The 20,000-nt window shown below is 36.5% G+C and overlaps 17 non-coding genes across 17 annotated transcripts; all 17 read left to right on the forward strand.

Annotated features, from left to right (window-relative positions):
- Positions 1 to 1,516: 1,516 nt before the first annotated feature.
- On the forward strand, positions 1,517 to 1,588 carry TRNAP-UGG (transfer RNA proline (anticodon UGG)). The gene has a single exon. It is a non-coding gene; the product is annotated as a tRNA-Pro (tRNA).
- Positions 1,589 to 2,249: 661 nt separating this feature from the next.
- Positions 2,250 to 2,321, forward strand: TRNAP-UGG (transfer RNA proline (anticodon UGG)). Its single transcript has one exon. It is a non-coding gene; the product is annotated as a tRNA-Pro (tRNA).
- A 2,496-nt stretch (positions 2,322 to 4,817) lies between these two features.
- On the forward strand, positions 4,818 to 4,889 carry TRNAP-UGG (transfer RNA proline (anticodon UGG)). The gene has a single exon. It is a non-coding gene; the product is annotated as a tRNA-Pro (tRNA).
- A 661-nt stretch (positions 4,890 to 5,550) lies between these two features.
- TRNAP-UGG (transfer RNA proline (anticodon UGG)) lies at positions 5,551 to 5,622 on the forward strand. The gene has a single exon. It is a non-coding gene; the product is annotated as a tRNA-Pro (tRNA).
- Positions 5,623 to 6,652: 1,030 nt separating this feature from the next.
- Positions 6,653 to 6,724, forward strand: TRNAP-UGG (transfer RNA proline (anticodon UGG)). The gene has a single exon. It is a non-coding gene; the product is annotated as a tRNA-Pro (tRNA).
- A 660-nt stretch (positions 6,725 to 7,384) lies between these two features.
- On the forward strand, positions 7,385 to 7,456 carry TRNAP-UGG (transfer RNA proline (anticodon UGG)). Its single transcript has one exon. It is a non-coding gene; the product is annotated as a tRNA-Pro (tRNA).
- Positions 7,457 to 8,483: 1,027 nt separating this feature from the next.
- On the forward strand, positions 8,484 to 8,555 carry TRNAP-UGG (transfer RNA proline (anticodon UGG)). Its single transcript has one exon. It is a non-coding gene; the product is annotated as a tRNA-Pro (tRNA).
- A 666-nt stretch (positions 8,556 to 9,221) lies between these two features.
- On the forward strand, positions 9,222 to 9,293 carry TRNAP-UGG (transfer RNA proline (anticodon UGG)). Its single transcript has one exon. It is a non-coding gene; the product is annotated as a tRNA-Pro (tRNA).
- Positions 9,294 to 10,318: 1,025 nt separating this feature from the next.
- Positions 10,319 to 10,390, forward strand: TRNAP-UGG (transfer RNA proline (anticodon UGG)). Its single transcript has one exon. It is a non-coding gene; the product is annotated as a tRNA-Pro (tRNA).
- A 1,026-nt stretch (positions 10,391 to 11,416) lies between these two features.
- Positions 11,417 to 11,488, forward strand: TRNAP-UGG (transfer RNA proline (anticodon UGG)). Its single transcript has one exon. It is a non-coding gene; the product is annotated as a tRNA-Pro (tRNA).
- A 660-nt stretch (positions 11,489 to 12,148) lies between these two features.
- TRNAP-UGG (transfer RNA proline (anticodon UGG)) lies at positions 12,149 to 12,220 on the forward strand. Its single transcript has one exon. It is a non-coding gene; the product is annotated as a tRNA-Pro (tRNA).
- Positions 12,221 to 13,414: 1,194 nt separating this feature from the next.
- Positions 13,415 to 13,486, forward strand: TRNAP-UGG (transfer RNA proline (anticodon UGG)). Its single transcript has one exon. It is a non-coding gene; the product is annotated as a tRNA-Pro (tRNA).
- A 1,390-nt stretch (positions 13,487 to 14,876) lies between these two features.
- Positions 14,877 to 14,948, forward strand: TRNAP-UGG (transfer RNA proline (anticodon UGG)). The gene has a single exon. It is a non-coding gene; the product is annotated as a tRNA-Pro (tRNA).
- A 666-nt stretch (positions 14,949 to 15,614) lies between these two features.
- Positions 15,615 to 15,686, forward strand: TRNAP-UGG (transfer RNA proline (anticodon UGG)). The gene has a single exon. It is a non-coding gene; the product is annotated as a tRNA-Pro (tRNA).
- Positions 15,687 to 17,076: 1,390 nt separating this feature from the next.
- On the forward strand, positions 17,077 to 17,148 carry TRNAP-UGG (transfer RNA proline (anticodon UGG)). The gene has a single exon. It is a non-coding gene; the product is annotated as a tRNA-Pro (tRNA).
- Positions 17,149 to 18,175: 1,027 nt separating this feature from the next.
- On the forward strand, positions 18,176 to 18,247 carry TRNAP-UGG (transfer RNA proline (anticodon UGG)). The gene has a single exon. It is a non-coding gene; the product is annotated as a tRNA-Pro (tRNA).
- A 1,390-nt stretch (positions 18,248 to 19,637) lies between these two features.
- TRNAP-UGG (transfer RNA proline (anticodon UGG)) lies at positions 19,638 to 19,709 on the forward strand. The gene has a single exon. It is a non-coding gene; the product is annotated as a tRNA-Pro (tRNA).
- The last annotated feature ends 291 nt before the right edge of the window (positions 19,710 to 20,000 follow it).

Genomic DNA, 20,000 nt, shown 5'->3' on the forward strand with positions numbered 1-20,000 from the left:
GAGTTTCACATTAAAAAAAAAATTATTCTGACGTGAGAAGTTTTCAGGGGTAGCTCGTTGGTCTAGGGGTATGATTCTCGCTTTGGGTGCGAGAGGTCCCGGGTTCAAATCCCGGACGAGCCCAGCATTTAGCTGCCTTTTAGAGCCCATGATTGATGTTAAATGCTTGATTTCAAAGCATCAATTGAATTTTGCTCTTGCCATTTTACACAATTAGTTTGTAATTACTTATGAGTATTTAGGACATTTTCAACCATATGGTGGTACTTTGGGTAAAAAAACACATTCCCCATTATCTCAGTAGCATAACACAACAATATTCATTAAATATTTTATCCAGCACTCTGCATTATTACGTATATAATGAGTTTCACTTTAAAAAAAAAAATATTGTGACGTGAGAAGTTTTCAGGGGTGGCTCGTTGGTCTAGTGGTATGATTCTCGCTGTGGGTGCGAGAGGTCCCGGCTTCAAATCCCGGACGAGCCCAACATTTAGCTGCCTTTTAGAGCCCATGATTGATGTTACATGCTTGATTTCAAAGCATCAATTGAATTTTGCTCTTGCCATTTTACACAATTAGTTTGTAATTACTTATGAGTATTTAGGACATTTTCAACCATATGGTGGTACTTTGGGTAAAAAAACACTTTCCCCATTATCTCAGTAACATAATACAACAAAATACATCAACTATTTTATCCAGCTCTTTCAATTATTACATAAATAATATGAGTTTCACTTTAAAAAAAAAATTATTCTGACGTGAGAAGTATTCAGGGGTGGATCGTTGGTCTAGGGGTATGATTCTCACTTTGGGTGCGAGAGGTCCCGGGTTCAAATCCCGGACGAGCCCAGCATTTAGCTGCCTTTTAGAGCCCATGATTGATGTTAAATGCTTGATTTCAAAGCATCAATTGAATTTTGCTCTTGCCATTTTACACAATTAGTTTGTAATTACTTATGAGTATTTAGGACATTTTCAACCATATGGTGGTACTTTGGGTAAAAAAACACATTCCCCATTATCTCAGTAACATAATACAACAAAATACATCAACTATTTTATCCAGCACTCTGCATTATTACGTATATAATGAGTTTCACTTTAAAAAATAAAAATATTGTGACGTGAGAAGTTTTCAGGGGTGGCTCGTTGGTCTAGGGGTATGATTCTCGCTTTGGGTGCGAGAGGTCCTGGCTTCAAATCCCGGACGAGCCCAGCATTTAGCTGCCTTTTAGAGCCCATGATTGATGTTAAATGCTTGATTTCAAAGCATCAATTGAATTTTGCTCTTGCCATTTTACACAATTAGTTTGTAATTACTTATGAGTATTTAGGACATTTTCAACCATATGGTGGTACTTTGGGTAAAAAAACACATTCCCCATTATCTCAGTAACATAATACAACAAAATACATCAACTATTTTATCCAGCTCTTTCAATTATTACATAAATAATATGAGTTTCACTTTAAAAAAAAAATTATTCTGACGTGAGAAGTTTTCAGGGGTGGCTCGTTGGTCTAGGGGTATGATTCTCGCTTTGGGTGCGAGAGGTCCCGGGTTCAAATCCCGGACGAGCCCAGCATTTAGCTGCCTTTTAGAGCCCATGATTGATGTTAAATGCTTGATTTCAAAGCATCAATTGAATTTTGCTCTTGCCATTTTACACAATTAGTTTGTAATTACTTATGAGTATTTAGGACATTTTCAACCATATGGTGGTACTTTGGGTAAAAAAACACATTCCCCATTATCTCAGTAACATAATACAACAAAATACATCAACTATTTTATCCAGCACTCTGCATTATTACGTATATAATGAGTTTCACTTTAAAAAATAAAAATATTGTGACGTGAGAAGTTTTCAGGGGTGGCTCGTTGGTCTAGGGGTATGATTCTCGCTTTGGGTGCGAGAGGTCCCGGCTTCAAATCCCGGACGAGCCCAGCATTTAGCTGCCTTTTAGAGCCCATGATTGATGTTAAATGCTTGATTTCAAAGCATCAATTGAATTTTGCTCTTGCCATTTTACACAATTAGTTTGTAATTACTTATGAGTATTTAGGACATTTTCAACCATATGGTGGTACTTTGGGTAAAAAAACACATTCCCCATTATCTCAGTAACATAATACAACAAAATACATCAACTATTTTATCCAGCTCTTTCAATTATTACATAAATAATATGAGTTTCACTTTAAAAAAAAAATTGTTCTGACGTGAGAAGTTTTCAGGGGTGGCTCGTTGGTCTAGGGGTATGATTCTCGCTTTGGGTGCGAGAGGTCCCGGGTTCAAATCCCGGACGAGCCCAGCATTTAGCTGCCTTTTAGAGCCCATGATTGATGTTAAATGCTTGATTTCAAAGCATCAATTGAATTTTGCTCTTGCCATTTTACACAATTAGTTTGTAATTACTTATGAGTATTTAGGAAATTTTCAACCATATGGTGGTACTTTGGGTAAAAAAACACATTCCCCATTATCTCAGTAACATAACACAACAATATTCATTAAATATTTTATCCAGCACTCTGCATTATTACGTATATAATGAGTTTCACTTTAAAAAAAAAAATATTGTGACGTGAGAAGTTTTCAGGGGTGGCTCGTTGGTCTAGGGGTATGATTCTCGCTTTGGGTGCGAGAGGTCCTGGCTTCAAATCCCGGACGAGCCCAGCATTTAGCTGCCTTTTAGAGCCCATGATTGATGTTACATGCTTGATTTCAAAGCATCAATTGAATTTTGCTCTTGCCATTTTACACAATTAGTTTGTAATTACTTATGAGTATTTAGGACATTTTCAACCATATGGTGGTACTTTGGGTAAAAAAACACATTCCCCATTATCTCAGTAACATAATACAACAAAATACATCAACTATTTTATCCAGCTCTTTCAATTATTACATAAATAATATGAGTTTCACTTAAAAAAAAAAAATATTCTGACGTGAGAAGTTTTCAGGGGTGGCTCGTTGGTCTAGGGGTATGATTCTCGCTTAGGGTGCAAGAGGTCCCAGCGTTCAAATCCCGGACAAGCCCAGCATTTAGCTGCCTTTTAGAGCCCATGATTGATGTTACATGCTTGATTTCAAAGCCTCAATTGAATTTTGCTCTTGCCATTTTACACAATTAGTTTGTAATTACTTAGGAGCATGTAGTACATTTTCAACCATGTGGTGGTACTTTAGGTAAAAAAAAAACACATTCCCCATTATCTCAGTAACATAATACAACAAAATACATCAACTATTTTATCCAGCTCTTTCAATTATTACATAAATAATATGAGTTTCACTTTCAAAAAAAATATATTCTGACGTGAGAAGTTTTCAGGGGTGGCTCGTTGGTCTAGGGGTATGATTCTTGCTTTGGGTGCGAGAGGTCCCGGGTTCAAATCCCGGACGAGCCCAGCATTTAGCTGCCTTTTAGAGCCCATGATTGATGTTACATGCTTGATTTCAAAGCATCAATTGAATTTTGCTCTTGCCATTTTACACAATTAGTTTGTAATTACTTATGAGTATTTAGGACATTTTCAACCATATGGTGGTACTTTGGGTAAAAAAACACATTCCCCATTATCTCAGTAACATAATACAACAAAATACATCAACTATTTTATCCAGCTCTTTCAATTATTACATAAATAATATGAGTTTCACTTTCAAAAAAAAAATATTGTGACGTGAGAAGTTTTCAGGGGTGGCTCGTTGGTCTAGGGGTATGATTCTCGCTTTGGGTGCGAGAGGTCCCGGCTTCAAATCCCCGACGAGCCCAGCATTTAGCTGCCTTTTAGAGCCCATGATTGATGTTAAATGCTTGATTTCAAAGCATCAATTGAATTTTGCTCTTGCCATTTTACACAATTAGTTTGTAATTACTTATGAGTATTTAGGACATTTTCAACCATATGGTGGTACTTTGGGTAAAAAAACACATTCCCCATTATCTCAGTAACATAATACAACAAAATACATCAACTATTTTATCCAGCTCTTTCAATTATTACATAAATAATATGAGTTTCACTTTAAAAAAAAAATTGTTCTGACGTGAGAAGTTTTCAGGGGTGGCTTGTTGGTCTAGGGGTATGATTCTCGCTTTGGGTGCGAGAGGTCCCGGGTTCAAATCCCGGACGAGCCCAGCATTTAGCTGCCTTTTAGAGCCCATGATTGATGTTAAATGCTTGATTTCAAAGCATCAATTGAATTTTGCTCTTGCCATTTTACACAATTAGTTTGTAATTACTTATGAGTATTTAGGACATTTTCAACCATATGGTGGTACTTTGGGTAAAAAAACACATTCCCCATTATCTCAGTAACATAACACAACAATATTCATTAAATATTTTATCCAGCACTCTGCATTATTACGTATATAATGAGTTTCACTTTAAAAAAAAAATATTGTGACGTGAGAAGTTTTCAGGGGTGGCTCGTTGGTCTAGGGGTATGATTCTCGCTTTGGGTGCGAGAGGTCCTGGCTTCAAATCCCGGACGAGCCCAGCATTTAGCTGCCTTTTAGAGCCCATGATTGATGTTACATGCTTGATTTCAAAGCATCAATTGAATTTTGCTCTTGCCATTTTACACAATTAGTTTGTAATTACTTATGAGTATTTAGGACATTTTCAACCATATGGTGGTACTTTGGGTAAAAAAACACATTCCCCATTATCTCAGTAACATAATACAACAAAATACATCAACTATTTTATCCAGCTCTTTCAATTATTACATAAATAATATGAGTTTCACTTTAAAAAAAAATTTATTCTGACTTGAGAAGTTTTCAGGGGTGGCTCGTTGGTCTAGGGGTATGATTCTTGCTTTGGGTGCAAGAGGTCCCGGGTTCAAATCCCGGACGAGCCCAGCATTTAGCTGCCTTTTAGAGCCCATGATTGATGTTAAATGCTTGATTTCAAAGCATCAATTGAATTTTGCTCTTGCCATTTTACACAATTAGTTTGTAATTACTTATGAGTATTTAGGACATTTTCAACCATATGGTGGTACTTTGGGTAAAAAAACACATTCCCCATTATCTCAGTAACATAACACAACAATATTCATTAAATATTTTATCCAGCACTCTGCATTATTACGTATATAATGAGTTTCACTTTAAAAAAAAAAAATATTGTGACGTGAGAAGTTTTCAGGGGTGGCTCGTTGGTCTAGGGGTATGATTCTCGCTTTGGGTGCGAGAGGTCCCGGCTTCAAATCCCCGACGAGCCCAGCATTTAGCTGCCTTTTAGAGCCCATGATTGATGTTAAATGCTTGATTTCAAAGCATCAATTGAATTTTGCTCTTGCCATTTTACACAATTAGTTTGTAATTACTTATGAGTATTTAGGACATTTTCAACCATATGGTGGTACTTTGGGTAAAAAAACACATTCCCCATTATCTCAGTAACATAATACAACAAAATACATCAACTATTTTATCCAGCTCTTTCAATTATTACATAAATAATATGAGTTTCACTTTAAAAAAAAAATTGTTCTGACGTGAGAAGTTTTCAGGGGTGGCTCGTTGGTCTAGGGGTATGATTCTCGCTTTGGGTGCGAGAGGTCCCGGGTTCAAATCCCGGACGAGCCCAGCATTTAGCTGCCTTTTAGAGCCCATGATTGATGTTAAATGCTTGATTTCAAAGCATCAATTGAATTTTGCTCTTGCCATTTTACACAATTAGTTTGTAATTACTTATGAGTATTTAGGACATTTTCAACCATATGGTGGTACTTTGGGTAAAAAAACACATTCCCCATTATCTCAGTAACATAACACAACAATATTCATTAAATATTTTATCCAGCACTCTGCATTATTACGTATATAATGAGTTTCACTTTAAAAAAAAAAAATATTGTGACGTGAGAAGTTTTCAGGGGTGGCTCGTTGGTCTAGGGGTATGATTCTCGCTTTGGGTGCGAGAGGTCCTGGCTTCAAATCCCGGACGAGCCCAGCATTTAGCTGCCTTTTAGAGCCCATGATTGATGTTACATGCTTGATTTCAAAGCATCAATTGAATTTTGCTCTTGCCATTTTACACAATTAGTTTGTAATTACTTATGAGTATTTAGGACATTTTCAACCATATGGTGGTACTTTGGGTAAAAAAACACATTCCCCATTATCTCAGTAACATAATACAACAAAATACATCAACTATTTTATCCAGCTCTTTCAATTATTACATAAATAATATGAGTTTCACTTTAAAAAAAAAATTATTCTGACTTGAGAAGTTTTCAGGGGTGGCTCGTTGGTCTAGGGGTATGATTCTTGCTTTGGGTGCGAGAGGTCCCAGGTTCAAATCCCGGACGAGCCCAGCATTTAGCTGCCTTTTAGAGCCCATGATTGATGTTAAATGCTTGATTTCAAAGCATCAATTGAATTTTGCTCTTGCCATTTTACAGAATTAGTTTGTAATTACTTAGGAGCATGTAGTACATTTTCAACCATGTGGTGGTACTTTAGGTAAAAAAAAACACATTCCCCATTATCTCAGTAACATAATACAACAAAATACATCAACTATTTTATCCAGCTCTTTCAATTATTACATAAATAATATGAGTTTCACTTTCAAAAAAAATATATTCTGACGTGAGAAGTTTTCAGGGGTGGCTCGTTGGTCTAGGGGTATGATTCTCGCTTTGGGTGCGAGAGGTCCCGGGTTCAAATCCCGGACGAGCCCAGCATTTAGCTGCCTTTTAGAGCCCATGATTGATGTTAAATGCTTGATTTCAAAGCATCAATTGAATTTTGCTCTTGCCATTTTACACAATTAGTTTGTAATTACTTATGAGTATTTAGGACATTTTCAACCATATGGTGGTACTTTGGGTAAAAAAACACATTCCCCATTATCTCAGTAACATAACACAACAATATTCATTAAATATTTTATCCAGCACTCTGCATTATTACGTATATAATGAGTTTCACTTTAAAAAAAAAAATATTGTGACGTGAGAAGTTTTCAGGGGTGGCTCGTTGGTCTAGGGGTATGATTCTCGCTTTGGGTGCGAGAGGTCCCGGCTTCAAATCCCCGACGAGCCCAGCATTTAGCTGCCTTTTAGAGCCCATGATTGATGTTAAATGCTTGATTTCAAAGCATCAATTGAATTTTGCTCTTGCCATTTTACACAATTAGTTTGTAATTACTTATGAGTATTTAGGACATTTTCAACCATATGGTGGTACTTTGGGTAAAAAAACACATTCCCCATTATCTCAGTAACATAATACAACAAAATACATCAACTATTTTATCCAGCTCTTTCAATTATTACATAAATAATATGAGTTTCACTTTAAAAAAAAAATTGTTCTGACGTGAGAAGTTTTCAGGGGTGGCTCGTTGGTCTAGGGGTATGATTCTCGCTTTGGGTGCGAGAGGTCCCGGGTTCAAATCCCGGACGAGCCCAGCATTTAGCTGCCTTTTAGAGCCCATGATTGATGTTAAATGCTTGATTTCAAAGCATCAATTGAATTTTGCTCTTGCCATTTTACACAATTAGTTTGTAATTACTTATGAGTATTTAGGACATTTTCAACCATATGGTGGTACTTTGGGTAAAAAAACACATTCCCCATTATCTCAGTAACATAACACAACAATATTCATTAAATATTTTATCCAGCACTCTGCATTATTACGTATATAATGAGTTTCACTTTAAAAAAAAAAATATTGTGACGTGAGAAGTTTTCAGGGGTGGCTCGTTGGTCTAGGGGTATGATTCTCGCTTTGGGTGCGAGAGGTCCTGGCTTCAAATCCCGGACGAGCCCAGCATTTAGCTGCCTTTTAGAGCCCATGATTGATGTTACATGCTTGATTTCAAAGCATCAATTGAATTTTGCTCTTACCATTTTACACAATTAGTTTGTAATTACTTATGAGTATTTAGGACATTTTCAACCATATGGTGGTACTTTGGGTAAAAAAACACATTCCCCATTATCTCAGTAACATAATACAACAAAATACATCAACTATTTTATCCAGCTCTTTCAATTATTACATAAATAATATGAGTTTCACTTTAAAAAAAAAATTATTCTGACTTGAGAAGTTTTCAGGGGTGGCTCGTTGGTCTAGGGGTATGATTCTTGCTTTGGGTGCGAGAGGTCCCGGGTTCAAATCCCGGACGAGCCCAGCATTTAGCTGCCTTTTAGAGCCCATGATTGATGTTAAATGCTTGATTTCAAAGCATCAATTGAATTTTGCTCTTGCCATTTTACACAATTAGTTTGTAATTACTTATGAGTATTTAGGACATTTTCAACCATATGGTGGTACTTTGGGTAAAAAAACACATTCCCCATTATCTCAGTAACATAACACAACAATATTCATTAAATATTTTATCCAGCACTCTGCATTATTACGTATATAATGAGTTTCACTTTAAAAAAAAAAAAATATTGTGACGTGAGAAGTTTTCAGGGGTGGCTCGTTGGTCTAGGGGTATGATTCTCGCTTTGGGTGCGAGAGGTCCCGGGTTCAAATCCCGGACGAGCCCAGCATTTAGCTGCCTTTTAGAGCCCATGATTGATGTTAAATGCTTGATTTCAAAGCATCAATTGAATTTTGCTCTTGCCATTTTACACAATTAGTTTGTAATTACTTATGAGTATTTAGGACATTTTCAACCATATGGTGGTACTTTGGGTAAAAAAACACATTCCCCATTATCTCAGTAACATAATACAACAAAATACATCAACTATTTTATCCAGCTCTTTCAATTATTACATAAATAATATGAGTTTCACTTAAAAAAAAAAAAATATTCTGACGTGAGAAGTTTTCAGGGGTGGCTCGTTGGTCTAGGGGTATGATTCTCGCTTAGGGTGCAAGAGGTCCCAGCGTTCAAATCCCGGACAAGCCCAGCATTTAGCTGCCTTTTAGAGCCCATGATTGATGTTACATGCTTGATTTCAAAGCCTCAATTGAATTTTGCTTTTGCCATTTTACACAATTAGTTTGTAATTACTTAGGAGCATGTAGTACATTTTCAACCATGTGGTGGTACTTTAGGTAAAAAAAAACACATTCCCCATTATCTCAGTAACATAATACAACAAAATACATCAACTATTTTATCCAGCTCTTTCAATTATTACATAAATAATATGAGTTTCACTTTCAAAAAAAATATATTCTGACGTGAGAAGTTTTCAGGGGTGGCTCGTTGGTCTAGGGGTATGATTCTCGCTTTGGGTGCGAGAGGTCCCGGGTTCAAATCCCGGACGAGCCCAGCATTTAGCTGCCTTTTAGAGCCCATGATTGATGTTACATGCTTGATTTCAAAGCATCAATTGAATTTTGCTCTTGCCATTTTACACAATTAGTTTGTAATTACTTATGAGTATTTAGGACATTTTCAACCATATGGTGGTACTTTGGGTAAAAAAACACATTCCCCATTATCTCAGTAACATAATACAACAAAATACATCAACTATTTTATCCAGCACTCTGCATTATTACGTATATAATGAGTTTCACTTTAAAAAAAAAAATATTGTGACGTGAGAAGTTTTCAGGGGTGGCTCGTTGGTCTAGGGGTATGATTCTCGCTTTGGGTGCGAGAGGTCCCGGCTTCAAATCCCGGACGAGCCCAGCATTTAGCTGCCTTTTAGAGCCCATGATTGATGTTACATGCTTGATTTCAAAGCATCAATTGAATTTTGCTCTTGCCATTTTACACAATTAGTTTGTAATTACTTATGAGTATTTAGGACATTTTCAACCATATGGTGGTACTTTGGGTAAAAAAACACATTCCCCATTATCTCAGTAACATAATACAACAAAATACATCAACTATTTTATCCAGCACTCTGCATTATTACGTATATAATGAGTTTCACTTTAAAAAAAAAAATATTGTGACGTGAGAAGTTTTCAGGGGTGGCTCGTTGGTCTAGGGGTATGATTCTCGCTTTGGGTGCGAGAGGTCCCGGCTTCAAATCCCCGACGAGCCCAGCATTTAGCTGCCTTTTAGAGCCCATGATTGATGTTAAATGCTTGATTTCAAAGCATCAATTGAATTTTGCTCTTGCCATTTTACACAATTAGTTTGTAATTGCTTATGAGTATTTAGGACATTTTCAACCATATGGTGGTACTTTGGGTAAAAAAACACATTCCCCATTATCTCAGTAACATAATACAACAAAATACATCAACTATTTTATCCAGCTCTTTCAATTATTACATAAATAATATGAGTTTCACTTTAAAAAAAAAATTGTTTTGACGTGAGAAGTTTTCAGGGGTGGCTCGTTGGTCTAGGGGTATGATTCTCGCTTTGGGTGCGAGAGGTCCCGGGTTCAAATCCCGGACGAGCCCAGCATTTAGCTGCCTTTTAGAGCCCATGATTGATGTTAAATGCTTGATTTCAAAGCATCAATTAAATTTTGCTCTTGCCATTTTACACAATTAGTTTGTAATTACTTATGAGTATTTAGGACATTTTCAACCATATGGTGGTACTTTGGGTAAAAAAACACATTCCCCATTATCTCAGTAACATAACACAACAATATTCATTAAATATTTTATCCAGCACTCTGCATTATTACGTATATAATGAGTTTCACTTTAAAAAAAAAAATATTGTGACGTGAGAAGTTTTCAGGGGTGGCTCGTTGGTCTAGGGGTATGATTCTCGCTTTGGGTGCGAGAGGTCCTGGCTTCAAATCCCGGACGAGCCCAGCATTTAGCTGCCTTTTAGAGCCCATGATTGATGTTACATGCTTGATTTCAAAGCATCAATTGAATTTTGCTCTTGCCATTTTACACAATTAGTTTGTAATTACTTATGAGTATTTAGGACATTTTCAACCATATGGTGGTACTTTGGGTAAAAAAACACATTCCCCATTATCTCAGTAACATAATACAACAAAATACATCAACTATTTTATCCAGCTCTTTCAATTATTACATAAATAATATGAGTTTCACTTTAAAAAAAATTTTATTCTGACTTGAGAAGTTTTCAGGGGTGGCTCGTTGGTCTAGGGGTATGATTCTTGCTTTGGGTGCGAGAGGTCCCGGGTTCAAATCCCGGACGAGCCCAGCATTTAGCTGCCTTTTAGAGCCCATGATTGATGTTAAATGCTTGATTTCAAAGCATCAATTGAATTTTGCTCTTGCCATTTTACACAATTAGTTTGTAATTACTTATGAGTATTTAGGACATTTTCAACCATATGGTGGTACTTTGGGTAAAAAAACACATTCCCCATTATCTCAGTAACATAACACAACAATATTCATTAAATATTTTATCCAGCACTCTGCATTATTACGTATATAATGAGTTTCACTTTAAAAAAAAAAAATATTGTGACGTGAGAAGTTTTCAGGGGTGGCTCGTTGGTCTAGGGGTATGATTCTCGCTTTGGGTGCGAGAGGTCCCGGGTTCAAATCCCGGACGAGCCCAGCATTTAGCTGCCTTTTAGAGCCCATGATTGATGTTAAATGCTTGATTTCAAAGCATCAATTGAATTTTGCTCTTGCCATTTTACACAATTAGTTTGTAATTACTTATGAGTATTTAGGACATTTTCAACCATATGGTGGTACTTTGGGTAAAAAAACACATTCCCCATTATCTCAGTAACATAACACAACAATATTCATTAAATATTTTATCCAGCACTCTGCATTATTACGTATATAATGAGTTTCACTTTAAAAAAAAAAATATTGTGACGTGAGAAGTTTTCAGGGGTGGCTCGTTGGTCTAGGGGTATGATTCTCGCTTTGGGTGCGAGAGGTCCTGGCTTCAAATCCCGGACGAGCCCAGCATTTAGCTGCCTTTTAGAGCCCATGATTGATGTTACATGCTTGATTTCAAAGCATCAATTGAATTTTGCTCTTGCCATTTTACACAATTAGTTTGTAATTACTTATGAGTATTTAGGACATTTTCAACCATATGGTGGTACTTTGGGTAAAAAAACACATTCCCCATTATCTCAGTAACATAATACAACAAAATACATCAACTATTTTATCCAGCTCTTTCAATTATTACATAAATAATATGAGTTTCACTTTAAAAAAAAAATTGTTCTGACGTGAGAAGTTTTCAGGGGTGGCTCGTTGGTCTAGGGGTATGATTCTCGCTTTGGGTGCGAGAGGTCCCGGGTTCAAATCCCGGACGAGCCCAGCATTTAGCTGCCTTTTAGAGCCCATGATTGATGTTAAATCAGGGCTGGGCAACACCGGCCCTCCAGATGTTAATGAACTACACATCCCAGGATGCATTGCATTAGTTTTGCTATGTGGCCATGCTGAAACTGATGCAAGGCATTCTGGGATGTGTAGTTCATCAACATCTGGAGGGCCGCAATTGCCCAGCCCTGTGTTAAATGCTTGATTTCAAAGCATCAATTGAATTTTGCTCTTGCCATTTTACACAATTAGTTTGTAATTACTTATGAGTATTTAGGACATTTTCAACCATATGGTGGTACTTTGGGTAAAAAAACACATTCCCCATTATCTCAGTAACATAACACAACAATATTCATTAAATATTTTATCCAGCACTCTGCATTATTACGTATATAATGAGTTTCACTTTAAAAAAAAAAATATTGTGACGTGAGAAGTTTTCAGGGGTGGCTCGTTGGTCTAGGGGTATGATTCTCGCTTTGGGTGCGAGAGGTCCTGGCTTCAAATCCCGGACGAGCCCAGCATTTAGCTGCCTTTTAGAGCCCATGATTGATGTTACATGCTTGATTTCAAAGCATCAATTGAATTTTGCTCTTGCCATTTTACACAATTAGTTTGTAATTACTTATGAGTATTTAGGACATTTTCAACCATATGGTGGTACTTTGGGTAAAAAAACACATTCCCCATTATCTCAGTAACATAATACAACAAAATACATCAACTATTTTATCCAGCTCTTTCAATTATTACATAAATAATATGAGTTTCACTTTAAAAAAAAATTTATTCTGACTTGAGAAGTTTTCAGGGGTGGCTCGTTGGTCTAGGGGTATGATTCTCGCTTAGGGTGCAAGAGGTCCCAGCGTTCAAATCCCGGACAAGCCCAGCATTTAGCTGCCTTTTAGAGCCCATGATTGATGTTACATGCTTGATTTCAAAGCCTCAATTGAATTTTGCTTTTGCCATTTTACACAATTAGTTTGTAATTACTTAGGAGCATGTAGTACATTTTCAACCATGTGGTGGTACTTTAGGTAAAAAAAAACACATTCCCCATTATCTCAGTAACATAATACAACAAAATACATCAACTATTTTATCCAGCTCTTTCAATTATTACATAAATAATATGAGTTTCACTTTCAAAAAAAATATATTCTGACGTGAGAAGTTTTCAGGGGTGGCTCGTTGGTCTAGGGGTATGATTCTCGCTTTGGGTGCGAGAGGTCCCGGGTTCAAATCCCGGACGAGCCCAGCATTTAGCTGCCTTTTAGAGCCCATGATTGATGTTAAATGCTTGATTTCAAAGCATCAATTGAATTTTGCTCTTGCCATTTTACACAATTAGTTTGTAATTACTTATGAGTATTTAGGACATTTTCAACCATATGGTGGTACTTTGGGTAAAAAAACACATTCCCCATTATCTCAGTAACATAACACAACAATATTCATTAAATATTTTATCCAGCACTCTGCATTATTACGTATATAATGAGTTTCACTTTAAAAAAAAAAATATTGTGACGTGAGAAGTATTCAGGGGTGGCTCGTTGGTCTAGGGGTATGATTCTCGCTTTGGGTGCGAGAGGTCCTGGCTTCAAATCCCGGACGAGCCCAGCATTTAGCTGCCTTTTAGAGCCCATGATTGATGTTACATGCTTGATTTCAAAGCATCAATTGAATTTTGCTCTTGCCATTTTACACAATTAGTTTGTAATTACTTATGAGTATTTAGGACATTTTCAACCATATGGTGGTACTTTGGGTAAAAAAACACATTCCCCATTATCTCAGTAACATAATACAACAAAATACATCAACTATTTTATCCAGCTCTTTCAATTATTACATAAATAATATGAGTTTCACTTTAAAAAAAAATTTATTCTGACTTGAGAAGTTTTCAGGGGTGGCTCGTTGGTCTAGGGGTATGATTCTTGCTTTGGGTGCGAGAGGTCCCGGGTTCAAATCCCGGACGAGCCCAGCATTTAGCTGCCTTTTAGAGCCCATGATTGATGTTAAATGCTTGATTTCAAAGCATCAATTGAATTTTGCTCTTGCCATTTTACACAATTAGTTTGTAATTACTTATGAGTATTTAGGACATTTTCAACCATATGGTGGTACTTTGGGTAAAAAAACACATTCCCCATTATCTCAGTAACATAACACAACAATATTCATTAAATATTTTATCCAGCACTCTGCATTATTACGTATATAATGAGTTTCACTTTAAAAAAAAAAATATTGTGACGTGAGAAGTTTTCAGGGGTGGCTCGTTGGTCTAGGGGTATGATTCTCGCTTTGGGTGCGAGAGGTCCTGGCTTCAAATCCCGGACGAGCCCAGCATTTAGCTGCCTTTTAGAGCCCATGATTGATGTTACATGCTTGATTTCAAAGCATCAATTGAATTTTGCTCTTGCCATTTTACACAATTAGTTTGTAATTACTTATGAGTATTTAGGACATTTTCAACCATATGGTGGTACTTTGGGTAAAAAAACACATTCCCCATTATCTCAGTAACATAATACAACAAAATACATCAACTATTTTATCCAGCTCTTTCAATTATTACATAAATAATATGAGTTTCACTTTAAAAAAAAATATTGTGACGTGAGAAGTTTTCAGGGGTGGCTCGTTGGTCTAGGGGTATGATTCTCGCTTTGGGTGCGAGAGGTCCCGGGTTCAAATCCCGGACGAGCCCAGCATTTAGCTGCCTTTTAGAGCCCATGATTGATGTTAAATGCTTGATTTCAAAGCATCAATTGAATTTTGCTCTTGCCATTTTACACAATTAGTTTGTAATTACTTATGAGTATTTAGGACATTTTCAACCATATGGTGGTACTTTGGGTAAAAAAACACATTCCCCATTATCTCAGTAACATAATACAACAAAATACATCAACTATTTTATCCAGCTCTTTCAATTATTACATAAATAATATGAGTTTCACTTAAAAAAAAAAAAATATTCTGACGTGAGAAGTTTTCAGGGGTGGCTCGTTGGTCTAGGGGTATGATTCTCGCTTAGGGTGCAAGAGGTCCCAGCGTTCAAATCCCGGACAAGCCCAGCATTTAGCTGCCTTTTAGAGCCCATGATTGATGTTACATGCTTGATTTCAAAGCCTCAATTGAATTTTGCTTTTGCCATTTTACACAATTAGTTTGTAATTACTTAGGAGCATGTAGTACATTTTCAACCATGTGGTGGTACTTTAGGTAAAAAAAAACACATTCCCCATTATCTCAGTAACATAATACAACAAAATACATCAACTATTTTATCCAGCTCTTTCAATTATTACATAAATAATATGAGTTTCACTTTCAAAAAAAATATATTCTGACGTGAGAAGTTTTCAGGGGTGGCTCGTTGGTCTAGGGGTATGATTCTCGCTTTGGGTGCGAGAGGTCCCGGGTTCAAATCCCGGACGAGCCCAGCATTTAGCTGCCTTTTAGAGCCCATGATTGATGTTACATGCTTGATTTCAAAGCATCAATTGAATTTTGCTCTTGCCATTTTACACAATTAGTTTGTAATTACTTATGAGTATTTAGGACATTTTCAACCATATGGTGGTACTTTGGGTAAAAAAACACATTCCCCATTATCTCAGTAACATAATACAACAAAATACATCAACTATTTTATCCAGCACTCTGCATTATTACGTATATAATGAGTTTCACTTTAAAAAAAAAAATATTGTGACGTGAGAAGTTTTCAGGGGTGGCTCGTTGGTCTAGGGGTATGATTCTCGCTTTGGGTGCGAGAGGTCCCGGCTTCAAATCCCGGACGAGCCCAGCATTTAGCTGCCTTTTAGAGCCCATGATTGATGTTACATGCTTGATTTCAAAGCATCAATTGAATTTTGCTCTTGCCATTTTACACAATTAGTTTGTAATTACTTATGAGTATTTAGGACATTTTCAACCATATGGTGGTACTTTGGGTAAAAAAACACATTCCCCATTATCTCAGTAACATAATACAACAAAATACATCAACTATTTTATCCAGCACTCTGCATTATTACGTATATAATGAGTTTCACTTTAAAAAAAAAAATATTGTGACGTGAGAAGTTTTCAGGGGTGGCTCGTTGGTCTAGGGGTATGATTCTCGCTTTGGGTGCGAGAGGTCCCGGCTTCAAATCCCCGACGAGCCCAGCATTTAGCTGCCTTTTAGAGCCCATGATTGATGTTACATGCTTGATTTCAAAGCATCAATTGAATTTTGCTCTTGCCATTTTACACAATTAGTTTGTAATTACTTATGAGTATTTAGGACATTTTCAACCATATGGTGGTACTTTGGGTAAAAAAACACATTCCCCATTATCTCAGTAACATAATACAACAAAATACATCAACTATTTTATCCAGCACTCTGCATTATTACGTATATAATGAGTTTCACTTTAAAAAAAAAAATATTGTGACGTGAGAAGTTTTCAGGGGTGGCTCGTTGGTCTAGGGGTATGATTCTCGCTTTGGGTGCGAGAGGTCCCGGCTTCAAATCCCCGACGAGCCCAGCATTTAGCTGCCTTTTAGAGCCCATGATTGATGTTAAATGCTTGATTTCAAAGCATCAATTGAATTTTGCTCTTGCCATTTTACACAATTAGTTTGTAATTACTTATGAGTATTTAGGACATTTTCAACCATATGGTGGTACTTTGGGTAAAAAAACACATTCCCCATTATCTCAGTAACATAATACAACAAAATACATCAACTATTTTATCCAGCTCTTTCAATTATTACATAAATAATATGAGTTTCACTTTAAAAAAAAAATTGTTCTGACGTGAGAAGTTTTCAGGGGTGGCTCGTTGGTCTAGGGGTATGATTCTCGCTTTGGGTGCGAGAGGTCCCGGGTTCAAATCCCGGACGAGCCCAGCATTTAGCTGCCTTTTAGAGCCCATGATTGATGTTAAATGCTTGATTTCAAAGCATCAATTGAATTTTGCTCTTGCCATTTTACACAATTAGTTTGTAATTACTTATGAGTATTTAGGACATTTTCAACCATATGGTGGTACTTTGGGTAAAAAAACACATTCCCCATTATCTCAGTAACATAACACAACAATATTCATTAAATATTTTATCCAGCACTCTGCATTATTACGTATATAATGAGTTTCACTTTAAAAAAAAAAAATATTGTGACGTGAGAAGTTTTCAGGGGTGGCTCGTTGGTCTAGGGGTATGATTCTCGCTTTGGGTGCGAGAGGTCCTGGCTTCAAATCCCGGACGAGCCCAGCATTTAGCTGCCTTTTAGAGCCCATGATTGATGTTACATGCTTGATTTCAAAGCATCAATTGAATTTTGCTCTTGCCATTTTACACAATTAGTTTGTAATTACTTATGAGTATTTAGGACATTTTCAACCATATGGTGGTACTTTGGGTAAAAAAACACATTCCCCATTATCTCAGTAACATAATACAACAAAATACATCAACTATTTTATCCAGCTCTTTCAATTATTACATAAATAATATGAGTTTCACTTTAAAAAAAAATTTATTCTGACTTGAGAAGTTTTCAGGGGTGGCTCGTTGGTCTAGGGGTATGATTCTTGCTTTGGGTGCGAGAGGTCCCGGGTTCAAATCCCGGACGAGCCCAGCATTTAGCTGCCTTTTAGAGCCCATGATTGATGTTAAATGCTTGATTTCAAAGCATCAATTGAATTTTGCTCTTGCCATTTTACACAATTAGTTAGTAATTACTTATGAGTATTTAGGACATTTTCAACCATATGGTGGTACTTTGGGTAAAAAAACACATTCCCCATTATCTCAGTAACATAACACAACAATATTCATTAAATATTTTATCCAGCACTCTGCATTATTACGTATATAATGAGTTTCACTTTAAAAAAAAAAAATATTGTGACGTGAGAAGTTTTCAGGGGTGGCTCGTTGGTCTAGGGGTATGATTCTCGCTTTGGGTGCGAGAGGTCCCGGGTTCAAATCCCGGACGAGCCCAGCATTTAGCTGCCTTTTAGAGCCCATGATTGATGTTAAATGCTTGATTTCAAAGCATCAATTGAATTTTGCTCTTGCCATTTTACACAATTAGTTTGTAATTACTTATGAGTATTTAGGACATTTTAAACCATATGGTGGTACTTTGGGTAAAAAAACACATTCCCCATTATCTCAGTAACATAACACAACAATATTCATTAAATATTTTATCCAGCACTCTGCATTATTACGTATATAATGAGTTTCACTTTAAAAAAAAAAATATTGTGACGTGAGAAGTTTTCAGGGGTGGCTCGTTGGTCTAGGGGTATGATTCTCGCTTTGGGTGCGAGAGGTCCTGGCTTCAAATCCCGGACGAGCCCAGCATTTAGCTGCCTTTTAGAGCCCATGATTGATGTTACATGCTTGATTTCAAAGCATCAATTGAATTTTGCTCTTGCCATTTTACACAATTAGTTTGTAATTACTTATGAGTATTTAGGACATTTTCAACCATATGGTGGTACTTTGGGTAAAAAAACACATTCCCCATTATCTCAGTAACATAATACAACAAAATACATCAACTATTTTATCCAGCACTCTGCATTATTACGTATATAATGAGTTTCACTTTAAAAAAAAAAATATTGTGACGTGAGAAGTTTTCAGGGGTGGCTCGTTGGTCTAGGGGTATGATTCTCGCTTTGGGTGCGAGAGGTCCCGGCTTCAAATCCCCGACGAGCCCAGCATTTAGCTGCCTTTTAGAGCCCATGATTGATGTTACATGCTTGATTTCAAAGCATCAATTGAATTTTGCTCTTGCCATTTTACACAATTAGTTTGTAATTACTTATGAGTATTTAGGACATTTTCAACCATATGGTGGTACTTTGGGTAAAAAAACACATTCCCCATTATCTCAGTAACATAATACAACAAAATACATCAACTATTTTATCCAGCACTCTGCATTATTACGTATATAATGAGTTTCACTTTAAAAAAAAAAATATTGTGACGTGAGAAGTTTTCAGGGGTGGCTCGTTGGTCTAGGGGTATGATTCTCGCTTTGGGTGCGAGAGGTCCCGGCTTCAAATCCCCGACGAGCCCAGCATTTAGCTGCCTTTTAGAGCCCATGATTGATGTTAAATGCTTGATTTCAAAGCATCAATTGAATTTTGCTCTTGCCATTTTACACAATTAGTTTGTAATTACTTATGAGTATTTAGGACATTTTCAACCATATGGTGGTACTTTGGGTAAAAAAACACATTCCCCATTATCTCAGTAACATAATACAACAAAATACATCAACTATTTTATCCAGCTCTTTCAATTATTACATAAATAATATGAGTTTCACTTTAAAAAAAAAATTGTTCTGACGTGAGAAGTTTTCAGGGGTGGCTCGTTGGTCTAGGGGTATGATTCTCGCTTTGGGTGCGAGAGGTCCCGGGTTCAAATCCCGGACGAGCCCAGCATTTAGCTGCCTTTTAGAGCCCATGATTGATGTTAAATGCTTGATTTCAAAGCATCAATTGAATTTTGCTCTTGCCATTTTACACAATTAGTTTGTAATTACTTATGAGTATTTAGGACATTTTCAACCATATGGTGGTACTTTGGGTAAAAAAACACATTCCCCATTATCTCAGTAACATAACACAACAATATTCATTAAATATTTTATCCAGCACTCTGCATTATTACGTATATAATGAGTTTCACTTTAAAAAAAAAAAATATTGTGACGTGAGAAGTTTTCAGG

Source organism: Crinia signifera, unplaced genomic scaffold (assembly GCF_055691185.1).
Source record: "Crinia signifera unplaced genomic scaffold, ASM5569118v1 HAP2_SCAFFOLD_238, whole genome shotgun sequence".
Classification (NCBI taxonomy): Eukaryota; Metazoa; Chordata; class Amphibia; order Anura; family Myobatrachidae; genus Crinia; species Crinia signifera.